At 37.3% G+C, this 15,085-nt stretch overlaps 1 non-coding gene across 1 annotated transcript; it reads right to left on the bottom strand.

The window, feature by feature from the left end:
• Window positions 1-1,607: 1,607 nt before the first annotated feature.
• On the bottom strand, window positions 1,608-1,714 carry LOC128294263 (small nucleolar RNA R71). Its single transcript, XR_008284577.1, has one exon. It is a non-coding gene; the product is annotated as a small nucleolar RNA R71 (small nucleolar RNA).
• Between the last annotated feature and the right edge of the window lie 13,371 nt (window positions 1,715-15,085).

Raw genomic sequence — 15,085 nt, 5'->3', positions numbered from 1 at the left:
GATCCATCTCGGAAGCTAGGATTCATCATCAAGACTGAAGATCTCTCCTCAATTTTCCTTCAGGAGTTTTGGGTTTTCTTTATGTTTTGTATTCTTTATTCTTTTGAGATGTTTTCTTATTTAGTTATGAACAAAAACCCCTAAATACCTAAGGGGAATGAAACCTAAGACGAATCTTGTTATTATTTTCTAAATCGTATGATAAATATTTAACTTGTTCTTAATTATGTGTTCTTAATTCTTGTTTTGATATCCCAGGATATTGATTCAAGACATGCTCTTATTCAGAGGAGGAATAGACCCTGCCTAAGAGTACTTTTGTCATAATTAAGCGGAGTTGATTGCACGCCTAGAAATAGGGTGACAAGATTTTGTCGGATTAGGGTGAAACCTAATAAGGGGATCCATAGATCGAGTTAATGCAACCCTAGAGTGTTAATTAGAGAAAAGTCTCGGTTATTCAATCTAGGGATTAGACGTTATTAGTCTTGAATAGGGATAATAACATAACTTAGGGATCTCTACGGAACAAGTTGAATGAATAAATCGTCCGATTCGGAGCCAGAATAACAAGTAAAGTCTAGGTGGATTTTTCCTTAGGTATTCTCTTCATTCAATCGATTTTCCCAAAAGCAATTCCCCAATTCTTTTCTCTGTGAGTTCTTAGTTTAGATAATTAGTTAATTAAAACAAAATCTCTTTATTCTTAGGCTAGATAATAAAAAGACAGTCATTACTAGTACATTTAGTTCCTTTGGGTTCGACAATCCAGCCTTGCTAAAACTATACTACTGTTCGATAGGTACACTTGCCTACATCACGATAACAGTTAGTCCAAGAACGAGTAATTATAAATATTTAAAACCTATCATGAAACCTCGCGATCAAGTTTTTGGCGCCGTTGCCGGGGAACTGAAATCTTAGGAACACTCAATTTTTATTACTTTAGCCATTTATCTTTCTTGAAATTTAATTTAATTTTATTATTATTTATTAACTTCCTTTTTCCTTCTCTTGGCAGGTTTTCATAGTTTATGACTAGAAGAAACCCGTCAGGACCATTACTGTTTGACGAAGAAATCGATCGCACAGTTCGTAGAAACCAAATAGAAATAAGGGGAAGCTTAAGATACACGGAGAATGAGCAAGAAGACGATACTCAACCCCCAACCGAAGAGATGGCTGAAAACCAAGGCAATCAACTACCTCCTGCAATTGCGGCTAATCAAAATCCTACTCCACGTACTATGTATGACTATGCTAAACCTTCTTTAACAGGAACTGAGTCAAGTATAGTTAGACCTGCTATTGCTGTGAATAATTGTGAACTGAAACCTAACAGAATTCAGATGATACAGCAGTTTATTCAGTTTGATGGTTTGTAGGATGAGGATCCCAACACACACTTGGCGAATTTTCTGGAGTTTTACGACACTTTCAAAATTAATGGCGTTTCTGATGATGCCATTCGCCTTCGGTTATTCCCTTTTTCACTGAGAAACAAAGCTAAATAGTGGTTGAACTCGTTACCACGAGGGTCCATCACTACTTGGGAACAAATGACCAAAAAATTTCTACTAAAATATTTTTCGCCGGCTAAAACGGCTAAGTTATGTAATGATATCTCTTCTTTTGTACAAATGGACTTAGAAACACTTTACGATGCATGGGAGAGATACAAGGATCTATTGCAAAGGTGCCCTCACCATGGGTTACCTCTATGGCTACAAGTTCAAATGTTTTACAATGGTGTGAATCCTTCAACAAGACAGATGATTAACGCAGCTGCTGGAGGGACCATCAACAACAAAACACCTGAAGAGGCTTATGAATTCATTGAAGAAATGTCACTGAATAATTATCAGTGGCAAGTCATGAGGACTAAGCCAACAAAAATAGTCGGCGTTTATAACATCGACTCAGTTACTATGCTGTCAAATCAGGTAGAACTTCTCAATAAAAAGATTGATGGTTTACTTGGTTTTACACAGGTACATCCAGTAATGAGGTGTGACTCAAGTGGAGGAGGTGTGCATACAGAATATGAATCCTTCAATCCTACAACCGAAGAGGAACAAGTCAACTATATGGGTAACAATAACTTTCGATCTTAAAATAACCCATACAATAATACTTATAATGTAGGTTGGAGGAACCACCCAAATTTCACTTAGGGTGGTCAAGGGAATCAAAAGCCACAAAATCCTCAGGGTTTTCAACAGCCACCTTATGAACAAGAGAAGAAACCAAACCTTGAAGAGATGCTCTCTAAATTCATCTCGGTATCAGAAATTCGTTTCCAAAATATCGAGACAGCACTTACGAATCAACAAGCATCAATCCAAGGGCTCGAAACACAGATAGGCCAGCTATCCAAACTAAACTCCAAACGACCACAAGGTAGCTTACCAAGTAATACGGAACCTAATCCAAGGGAACACCTCAACGTAATTAGTACTCAAGATAAGGAAGGATTCATTGCGCCTGAGCCAGAATTGATGCAAGAAACTGTGGTGAGCAAAGGTAAAAGTGAGGTAAGTCATAACAAAACGGTGAATAAAGAATATAGACATCGTGTCCCATACCCTAACGCGACAAGGAAAGACCGCTCAGACAAAAAATTCAGTAAATTCTTCAAACTTTTGAAAAAATTACATATTAACTTATCGTTTATTGAAGCTTGGTCGCAGATGCCAAATGCAATGAAATTTTAAAAGAGATTTTAGTAAATAAGCGGGAGTTGGACGAAGAGTTGCATGTAGAGTTAAACGCAGTCTGCTCAGCTATTCTACAGAATAAGCTACCCCAAAAATTAAAAGATCCAGGGAGTTTTACAATTCCTTGCTTAATTGGTAGTTTAGATATAAGTCATGCATTAGCTGATTTAGGGGCTAGTATTAACGTCATACCTTACAAAATGTTTAAGCAACTAGGTCTTGGGAAAGCTAAACAAACTAGGATGAGCATTCAATTGGCAGATAAAAGTATAAGACTTCCTAGGGGTATTATTGAAGATGTACTAGTGAAAATAGATAAGTTCATATTTCCCGTTGATTTCGTTGTTCTAGACATAGAGGAGGATAATAACACCCTTTTGATTTTAGGGAGGCCCTTTTTAGCAACTGCTAAAACAACTATTGATGTTGGCACATGTGAGCTTACACTTTGTGTGGGAGACGAAACGATCACTCTCGAAGCTCGTAATTCTGGCATCACATCAAACATTGAAGGTAATAGTCCACACCAATGTACTAAAACTGACAATATGACTTTGCAGAAATTGAGCTTCAAAGAAGTTCACGAGCCATGTTCCAGAAATGATAGAGGACACATTCATGAAGAACGAAGGCTAAGGATAGAGGAGCTAGATGAATGGTGAGCACATAAACCGAGAACACACAATAAATCGAAACTACGCCAAAACGAGCCCGATACCTCTCCAAATCAACTTAAGGTTGGTGATAAAGTCTTACTAGATGCCGCAGATCCCTACATTTTCACTACCACACCGAATGAGGAAATCTCTCTTACGGTACTTAGTATTTTTCCATTCGGTACGGTGGAGGTGAGTCATCCCAAGTTCGGCACTTTTAAGGTAAACAACACCCGATTAAAACCTTATTTTGATGAGATTGATAGCAGGAATGAAGAGTATAAACTTCTCAAACTGCCATGACCATTCACTAAAGAGGTAAGTCGAGTTTAGACTATAAATAAACGCTTCTCGGGAGGCAACCCGAGCACTAACATTATTAATTTCTTTAAATTTTGGTATTTAACTCCTAACCTACTAATAAAGATCTTGAATACGGGTGTTTCCACAGAGACACGGCCAAGCACATGGGCGTGCTTAAGGCCGTGTGAAAACAGGGCAAAAGATTTCCCCAACACAGGCTACGATAAAACACCACGGCCGTGCGACATGGCCGTGGTCGAGCCTGCCAAAACAACACGGGCGTGCGACACGCCCGTGTGGAAGACCCGTGGTTGAAACTAAGAAACTAGCACGGGTATGCGACACGCCCGTGTCTATCACCCGTGGTCGAACCTATTAACTTAACACGGGTGTGGAGCTTGAACACACGAGTGTGGGAGAAGCGAACTAAGCTAGACACGACCGTGTAACACGGCCGTGTAAACCTACACACCCGAGGAACACGGGTGTGTACTAAATGTCAGACGCGCCCAAATTTGAAATTCGCGAATCACACTCCCCAAAATCTATAAATACCTTGCACTATTCACTTCTTTCCCTATTCAAAAACCCTAACCCTAGCCGCTGCAACTCCACACGGCCCCCTACCATGCCCGTGCGCCGCCTTCAACTTCATTTTTGACGCCCAATCTCTCTCCCCTAGCGTATCATGTCATCGTCAAGAGGAAAAAAAACTGCTGTACCTGCTTCGAAGAAGAGGAAGGGAGCGTCCTCTTCCGCAGGCCCAACCGCGAAAATTCGTTACCCTCTCCTACAGTTTCCCCGAGGGCCCTAGGAAGAACTGTTCCAAATACTTCGGGCCTGACCCTTAATTGCAGGTCGCTGCATCGACTGGGCTGCCGTAGAACAAGTCCAGATGGCTGACGCGATTCGGGCTCTCCTAACCACTGACCCTTATGAGCTGTTCTTCAGGATTATTGAGCCGACATACCTCAAGCTCACGATAGAACTATGCTCAACATTCCATCTCCAGACCGTAATGATAAGGTATGATGATCCTGGCACGGTCTAGTTTAGCCTAGGCGGATTAATCTGCCAGCTAAGCGTCCCAGAGTTCGGTGCTGCTCTAGGCTTATATACGGAGGAGTTTCTAGAGGAGAATGAACTACATGCTCTCAGTTGCCATATACATTTCTCTCCCTTGAATTTCTGGCACACTTTGGCCTAGCACGGCCTCGTACAATCCTAGCTGTTACAAGGCATCAGTTCTCCCACCATCCCTGAGGTACTTACACGCTATTTTAGCTCACACGATTACAGGTAGGTGAAAGAGCACTGGCATCGCCAACACCCACGACGTCTACTTCTTATGGTACATGTCGCAAGGGTACATCATCGACCTTGCCTATTTCATCCCCCTTGCGATTCAACACCAGATACCCTATTTCATTGACATCTACCTCAGGCATGCACATTAGCTCATCAAATACCCTAATGGTATTTTCCAACCAGAACTCTGCTCTTTATGGGTCATCATCAATATTAGCCTGAAATTCCTCGGCCCTTAACCATATCCATTCCTTGCAGAGATACAGGGGCATACTGAGAAATCGAAGGAGGTAGGGAAGGTGGAGTGTTCGGATTCGCACGAACAAACTCTGTGTACCAAGCGCCCATCATGTGGAGGTAAGCTTCTCTAGCCCCTCCACCCTGACTCAATGTCAGAGCCCATTATCTACCGGCGCAGTCCTTTCAGCGGGAGCTGGCTCATTACTCTCCACATCATCTGCCATAGCTACATCAGGATCTATTTTCTATATAAATAAAAACACAATTTATCTCATCAAAAGTCGTTACACTATCAATATACAATTATGGCATGTATAGCTAGACTCATACTCACGCTAGGTTAGTCTTAGAACCTACTAAACCATAGCTCTGATACCACTAAATGTAACACCCCTAACCTAGGTTTGACACCAACACTGGGTACGAGGCATTACCGTTCATAATTCACACATATACGTACAAGTCAGATTATATGATCCAGTTAAAACTTAAAACTTTTTCAAACTTTATCTAAAACTTCTTATCATGGGCCTACAAGGCCCAAAACACCTCTTGGAAGCTACTCAGGACTAACTCGGGTCCTTTAACCAACACAAGAAAAATGACCTTTGAAATAGGGCAACACGCCCGTGTGGATCTTAAACATGGCCGTGCTGATAGCCCGTGTGACACGTATGGTTTAAGCACCTAGGGACACGTCTGTGTCCTATACCCGTGTAAATTTATTTTTCAATTCGAACCTACAGGGGTTTTCACACAACCTGGCACACTCCAGTGTCCATGGCCTGTGTCCCTCACATGGCCTCGACACACCCACGTCTCAGCCCGTGTTCGAAAACCTTGACATTTTGTTTCTGACGTCAGCAATCCTTAAGGGACACACGGCCAAGGCACACATTCACGTGCTAGGCTGTGCCCTTCACATGGCTGAGACAAACAGCCGTGTCTCTATCCGTGTGTTTACTACCATGCATACTAACTTGTAATTTTTACGTACAGGGGACACACAGCCTAGCAACATGCCCATGAGGCAGACCGTGTGTCGTACATGGCCTAGACACATGCCCATGTGTCCACCCGTGTGGACAAAAATAAGGCTATCTACCAAGCCTTTTGCCACCCTGAAACACAATCTAATACCAACCAACCTATCAAAGTCTAGCTTATTATGATTTCTCAACCAAACAACCATAGCTACGGCCTACATGCATTTCATATATTCAACCATGCCAACAATTTCACATTCATGAAAGACTATCTTGCATTCATATAATAACTTTCAATATTGGCCATTTTTCATGGCCTTATATAAAATGAATCAAATTCTAAGGTAAGCCATCACATTATTCCAATTAACAATGACACAAAAGTCAAAAGTCTAGGTTCCTATACATGCGATATTCAAAATGATAGATCTAATTATACTGAGTGCTTCAGTTGATAGTGTGATCGATACCTCCGACGTATGTTGATCTTCAAGCCAGTTAGGCGACACTATAAGAAAATGGAAAAGAGAGGGAGTAAGCATAAAGCTTAGTAAGTTGTATGCAAATAAATATAAAATCAACTTTACCATTCATCATTATGCTCATAGTACAAAAGTAGGCATAAGCACAACTTACTCGTCACTAACCAATACAATTCACATAGCATATATATATTGGGCTCACGTCTCATACATTTCAAATAGGTACCTGTACCACTCACAACATGGTTATACTTTTCTCATTTAACTTAAACTATAACTTTCATCGTTGAACCATTTGGAAATCTATCGGATATTCACTACGCCTCAAACATAGGGTATAGTGCCGATGCCATGTCCCAGACATGGTCTTACACTGGCTCATCCATCAAGTCGATGCCATGTCCCAGACATGGTCTTACACTGACTATCAAAATTGAGGCCGACGCCATGTCCTAGGCATGGTCTTACACTAGCTCTCACATATCCGTGCCGATGCCATGTCCCAGACACGGACTTACACTAACACCTCTATACGTGTCGATACCATGTCCCAAACTTACACTGACACATCTCGTAGCTGATGCATGTCCCAGACATGTCTTACACTGGCTTACATCTCGAAGCCGATGCATGTCCCAGACATGTCTTACACTAGCTCTCATCTCAATATCGATGCCATGTCCCAGACATGGTCTTACACTGGCTCTCATAATGTGGCCGATGCATGTCCCAAACTTGTTTTACGCTAGCACACAAATAACTCGAATGCCATGGCATGAATATCCGATTTATTTCCTAAGGTTCAAATGGGAATTCTACTATCTCAATATTCAACATACATAATCATTTCTACAAACTAGCAATTTATGCTATATCAATTCAAACACATATAATAACAATGTAGTTGTATTATTTACATACAACTTACCTCGAATTACTGTAACAGCCCGATTTAGGCCAAAACGGAATAGTGGTTTCGAAACCACAAATCTGAGGTTGAAAAAAATTATGTTGATTTAGTTTTAGTTTTTATATTATGATTGCATAATTGTGTGAAAATTTCATTGCGAAATTTTATCGATTGGGTGTTTAATTTGACGTTTAGGACTAAATTGAAATAGGTGAAAAATGTATGTGTTCTAGTTCATAAAGTACTTGATTGAAATGGGGGTTTTAAGTAGAGTTCCTTAAATGGAATTAGACCATTATACTTTATATGGACAAAAATTTGGACATGGATGGAATTTTTAGAAAGTTTAGTAGTAAGGGCATTTTGGTCATTTGTATATTAAATGAAATAAAATGGGAAAAATAACACAAAAATGTGTTCATCTTCATTTACGCTTGGCTGAAACTTACATGTTCTCCATAGCTAGGGTTTTTCCAAGCTTTCAAGCTCAATAGTAAGTGCATTCAAGCCCCGTTTTTAATGTTCTTTACATTTTTGAAATCCTCATAGCTTGGTCTACCTATTTCTACCATTATTTCGAGTTAGGGTTTATGTTTAAAAATTTACCCACGAATTATATGCATGTATTTTGATGTTTTATGGTAGAATATTAATGTTTTAAGTTAGGAGAACGATCTTTTCTAAGCAATTTTTAGCAAAAACGAGCAAAACGACATAATCGGTAAAAATATCTATTGTTCATAACTATGTGTTAGAGTGAGAATTTGATGTTGTCATAGAAGAGGAAAATGTTCAGCATGTCATAAAACATAAGAATAAGGGCTGAAATTAAATTTCTGAGCCTAGGGGCAAAATCATAATTTTGTAAAAGTTAGGGGGAAAAATGTAATTTTTCCATAATGTGATTTTTGGATTGAAATAAATAATATGAGTATTAAATGAGCTAAATGTGTTGTTATAGATCAAGAAAGGCGTGGAATCGACCTCGAACGGGGGAAAGAAAAGATTTTGGACTAAATTGCAAAATTCCCATATTTTGCACAAAGGTAAGTTTGTATGTAAATAATACATTACTTCATTTACATTCTTATATTTCAGCCTATTATATATATTTTAGCTGATTTTGAAGCATAAATCGACTATTGAAAGAATGTAAATAAGTAATAGAGAGAGAAATCCCGGTTGAACATTCAGAAAGAATGAATAATATAGATGGAATGTAGCTAGGTCACATGTATGGTGCTGAGTGCACATCATGTGTACAAGAGAGCTACGAGATACTATGTAGTAGCTAGGTCACATGTGTGATACGGGATGTATCCCATGTAGACAAGAGAGCTACGAGAGAGATAAATGTAGCTAGGTCACATATGTGATCCCAAGTGAAAGACACCATGTAGACAAGAGAGCTACGAGATAAATTGGCTAGGTCACATGGGTGGTACTAAGTGTTCACCATGTGTACAAGAGAGCCGAATTATATGAAATATGATGGGTGGAGCTATGTGCTGAAACCACCAAGTATCGAGAATTGATCCAAAGTATTCAACAGGATGATTTTACGGTGACATTGTAATCATGGACCTATACTTGTGATGTATGAAATGTGGTGAAAATGAATTGTGATATGTATGCTAAATGAGTTTAATACAAAGAAAGTGCGAAAGAGTGAATTTACAATAATACTGTTTTAGACAGTCGCAGTGATGAGAATTTGAAAAATCACCAAAAATATTAGGAATTTAATTAGAGGCTGAATGAGATATTAAATTAAAGCATAATGAGTCTATTCTCATGTAAGAGAAACAGAGCAAGTAAAGGAACTCTATATTTTTAGATATTTATATTTGTGTGTGACTTGTTCAGAATGACTATGTGATCCCCTGTTCTGACTGCGATAAATCATTAAAAATTGTACAAAAATAATTAAGAAATATAGTTTATATTCATAGATTCCTTATTGAGTCTAGTTTTAAATAAAACAAATTTCATGGCTATTTGACTTTTTTACTGGGAGAAAATCAATTCGTAGTGAACAGAGGTCAAATCCATCAAGCTGTATAATAGGGGAAATTTTAACTAATAAACTGTACTAATTGGCTGGACCAAAAATTCTAGAAAACTTTTAGTAAGAAGTAATATGAGTCTAGTTTTAGGAAATTTTTACGGATTTGAATTTTGAGTTTTGTAACTTGAGTTATGATTTATTTAGTGAACATGATGCAGGAGAGACAGCTTGATCAAAGTGGAGTAAATAGTGAAATTAAAAGTAGATACACTTGAGTTATTGTGTTAACATATTAGATTCTTTAATTATTATTTGTATACTTACTTACTAAGCTATAAGCTTACTTTCTTTTCTCTCTTTTGTCTTATAGTGTCGTCCAGTTTGCACAGGAGTTAAGGATCGTTGAAGATCTGCCCGCACTATCAATACTTTTGGGTATTTGAACTAAACATTTTGAATTATGGCATGTATAGTAGGCTTCGTTGTTTTGTTACGTGTCATAATTGCCTAGGTTTAAAATATTGGTTCTGATTTGACCAATTATTTTGTACAAAGCCATTGAAGTTGGCTAATATTGTTCAAGACATATGTTATAATGATACATTATCTAATTGGATGACATATTTCTATCTTGGTTTTGTTTAATGGTATGTGTTATGTTCTGGTAATACCTCGTACCCTGTTTCGGTGTTGAACACGGGTAAGGGGCGTTACAATTACAAAATGTAGACGACTAGTTCGGCTTAGTCCACTTACTTTGCTTTTCCCTGGTCTAGGCTCGAATTTTGTAATTCCTGATCTATAATGGTGAAAATTCACACATTTAATCATGTTATTCATCTAGGTACTCAACAATTTTAAAAAATTTGGGCAAAATGACCATTTTGCCCCTAGACTTTTGCAAAATGACCATTTTACCCCTAGTTCCAAAAATCGATTTTTATCAAACTTCTTCATATCTTAAGCCTAACCAAACCCTTTTTACTCTTATAGCAACCCAAAATTTACATTATTTCTCACATTCATCATCTAATTTTCAACTTATGCAAAATGGTCCCCAGTTAGGGTTTCCATGAAAACTACTTCACAAAAGTTGTTTATTACACCACCATAACTCATTTTCTTCCATAAAATTTCAGAAAACAACATGAACACACTCATGGTAAAACCCTATACGTTCAACCATTTTGCAAAATAGTCCCCTTATTTGGAAGCTCATGCTACAAGGGTTCCAAAAATACAAAAATTATCAAAAAAAGTCATCAAAACCACTTACTTGTAGGGAGATTAAGTGGCTGAAATTTTCAAGCTTTCAAACCCCTATTCTTGTTGAAATTTTTGGTGGAAGAAGGAAAGGTAAAAAGAGATGACAACATTTTTCTTTTATTTTATTTCTAGACAACATTAAGTCATCAATACACCTAACCTTTTGACTAGATTAAATTCCTTGTCTCATGGCCAGCCAAGCATCATCCTAGGGTTTTTTTTCCCTTTAAAGACCCCCAATTTTGATTTTCTAGCTATTTAACATCCTTAGCTATCAAAATAGGACTTTTTCACTTTATGCGATTTAGTCCTTTTTCGCAATTAAGCTCTCAAACATTAAAATTAATTCACCAAATTTTTCATGCACCTTTATAGTCATGCCATCACACATAAAATAATATTAAAATAATTTTTATGGCTTCGGAATAGTGGTTTTGTAACCACTATTTTGACTAGCCCCTAAATCAGGCTGTTACATTATGATAGTTTATTAATGTTTGAAGCTAGATATACAAGTTTTATAAAATGAATTTTGACAAAAATGCAAACTAAGGATTAAATTGCGAAATGTGTAAAATTCATTTTTAGATGTGTGAATAAACTAAAAATATGGGTTGCTAGTAGTTTGGGTAAAATTCGGCTAGCATGGGCTTGTCCTTAATTGAATTAATTTGCAATTTTAAATGATAATGACTAAATTGTAAAAATGTGAAATAATAGGGAAAAAGTGTAATTTTTTCAAAATATGTAAATTGTGTTAAATTGAATGAATTAATGATTAAAGAAGTAATTTTTTTTATTATGTAGATTGAGAAAAATGAGATTTGGATCTAGAACAAGGGAAAGCAAAGTATTGGATTAGTCGACCTAATTCGTCATTACAGCGAACGAGGTCAGTTCGTATGCTAATAAATGTATTTAAATTTTGTTATAAATGCTTATTTATTATTGAATTGAATTGAATTATATACGTTTAATTCTCATTGAACTGCTATGAATGTCAAATGAACAACTAAGAGCAAGAATCGACACAGTTATAACATCCGAAAATCTCGTACGAGCCTATGGAATAATATAGGATACAAATGTCATGACATTAGGATTACCGAGATATGATTACATGTAAGACCATGTCTGGGGCATTGACATTGTATTGTGATTACATGTAAGACGATGTCTGGGATATTGGCATCGTTATTCGATTTCGTATAAGACCCTGTCTGGGACACAGGCATCGATATGTGATAACATTAAGACCATATCCGGGATATGGCATTGTACGAGCTATTGTGATTTTCGAGTATCCTTAACAATTCCGAATGGTTTAACGGGCAAAGTCAAGACGAGAATGAAAGTACAATCAAATTAAGTGATACAGGTACGTACAGAATCTATATGAGAATCAAATGAAGGTAACTTGGTAAGTTCTTAGTGTATGAGAAAGATTCATGTATAAGTATGTTTCATGCCAAAATGTGTTTATCTAGCTATAATGAGGTATGAATTGAATGATACGTGAGATATGAGTTATAGTTGTTTTAACTAAATATACATATGGCACATAGTGTGAGAAATATCGTTATTTGATGATATTTCACGTAATTCACTTGCTAAAGAAAAGGTGATGGAAATGGAATTGAATAAAGTTTATATATATAATTGCTTATGCATATGAAGATGTGAATGAATTAATAAGAAGTATTCAAACCATATGTGTTTTGAATGAATAAACTCATGAAAATCTTTGTGACAGCCCAAAATTGACCCTAGTCGGAATGTGGTTTCGGGACCACAAAACCGAGGCATAAAAATAATTAAAAATTTATTTTGATGCCTATAATATGTGTGTGCTCATGTATGACATTTTATGATGATTGATTTAGTGTTATAAAGGTGAATTCCACTAGAAAGGACTTAGTAGTGAACTTTGAAAGTACGATAGGGAAATGTGTGATGACTAATTAAAGCATGCATGCAAAATAATGGACTTGCATGTCAAATTCCCCTTTTTACAAGTGATGGCCGGCCATGACAAAGAGATATGGGCTAAACATGTCATGAAACATGTTTTGTTGGGCATTAGGGAGAAATAATAAACAAATAAGCATGGGTAAGAAAAGAATGAAAAAAAATGTGTGTGAGAGAGTAGCATTCCCCCCATTGCCGTACAACCAAGAAGAGAAAACAAAAAATTTGTTCATCCTTGTTCTCTCCTTTTTGGCCGAAAATACTAAGAGGGAGAAGAGATTTTTGCTTCATTTCCTTTGTTTAGAAGAGATCTAGAAGGATATTTGGCTAAACTTGCATCAAGATTGAGGTATGTATGAGGTTGTGTCATGAGATTCATGCATGTTTTAGTTGCCAACTTGATGTTCATGTTAGCCATGGTTCAAATCCTTGTTATGCCATGGAAGTGGTATTTGGTCAAGGTTGGTATTGTGATAAAGCCATTGCATGTTAAGTGTGAAGCTTGATGATGATGCATGCAATGATGGATTGTCTACTCTTGAAATTTCTTTGTAGCCATCTTGAGTAAGACTTTGAGTTTTCTTTTGTTTAACCATGATTGAAGATGAAAGGGCATGATTGTGATGTATTCCGCCATGATGCATTCATGAGCATGGTTCATGCTTCTTGCATGTTAGTTAAAATTTGTGTTTTGGATGGCTATGGACACCTTGAAATTCGCCATGCTCATATATGTATATATATGTTTGCACATGATGTTTTGGTTATGAAGTAAGTGATGAATATGTTTGTTTAAAGAAGAAGATGTTGAAGAATGTTTGTGAAATTGCAAGCACATTCGCCTAGCACACATATGAGTGCTTGATGCTATATTATAAGTTTTGAGCTACAATATGCAAAGCATTAACTAGTAAAATGCATGCTGTTTTTGTGTGGTATTAAGTGCATAATTGGCCTCAACATGGACATGTATATTCGGCCTTAGGGAGCCTATTGATGGCCTTAGCTTTTCCTTGATGCTCGAATGAATTGTATTGAATTGCTTGATGTAGTATAAAATGTGCATGACCATTGTGTATTCAAGCTAAAGGGTGGCCATATGACCATTTAAACTCCTTGTCATATTCGCCATAAGCTAGCACAATGAGGTTTTAATAAATTGAATTTGTTTGAATTAGCTCAAGAGCTTAGAGGGCCACAATTGGACAAGGGAAGGAAAAAGTGATCGAATAGCCGTAAAAGCCGCTTCGACAACATTCGAGGTAAGTCCTCAAGAAGTGACCCTACTTGAATTATGTGTGTATGAGTATTTGAATGATACCCGGCTAAGTCCCGGCGATTATGCTTGTGATTATATTTTCGTTTGAGCCTTAGTAACGAAAATGAAATATGAATGTCTAATGATTATTGATGCATGTGTGCATGAGCAATTGAATGATATCCGGCTAAGTCCCAAGACGTTATTGCTGGAAATTATATCCGGTTAAGACCAAGGCAATTGTGCTAGTGGCTACATCCGGCTAAGACCAAGGCATTCATGCGAGTCATTCTATCCGGCTAAGACCAAGGCATTCGTGCACGTGGTTATATCCGGTTGTATTCCGAAGAAGCTTGGGCTGGAGGTGAGTGTTGGTTGCTGTAATAAATTCAATTAGTACGCTCGAAAAGCCCAAAGAATAAGGTACGTTTATATGTGCATTGGGAAGTCGACATGTTTGAGCAACATTCGCTCAATCGACTAACGAATTTCAGCTATTGAATTGGTTGATACTTTGTGAAAGTATATAATGATGAAGTGTGAAGTAAGAATGATTATGAGAATGTGTATTAATGAAATGATGCATTTGGTTATGTGAATGTATTGCTTTAATTAAAGCTGATTTTATTCCTTGAGACTTACTAAGCATAAAAATGCTTACCCGCTGCTTTGGCTCTCTGTTTTATAGATTTCGCCGATAGTAATCGGATTCGGGATCATTAAAGTCAAGTCATCCACACTATCAAAGCCTCCATTTTGGTATAAATTTTTGGTTGAACTTTGAAATGGCATGTATAGGACTACCCTTGCTGGTTTAAATATGTTGTGATGTATATGTATACGGCCATGCGAAAATGGCTCGTAAAAGTGAAGTACGAACTTAGACTATTTGCGGTTTGTATATATATATATATATATGGTGTCATGATGTGATTATGGATTGGAAATGGGAATGTTGGTCACATGATCAGCCATTGGTATGG

This window comes from Gossypium arboreum, chromosome 6 (assembly GCF_025698485.1).
Source record: "Gossypium arboreum isolate Shixiya-1 chromosome 6, ASM2569848v2, whole genome shotgun sequence".
Taxonomy (NCBI): Eukaryota; Viridiplantae; Streptophyta; class Magnoliopsida; order Malvales; family Malvaceae; genus Gossypium; species Gossypium arboreum.
Note: the sequence above shows the minus strand (reverse complement) of the source record. Positions and strands in the feature narration are given on the sequence as shown.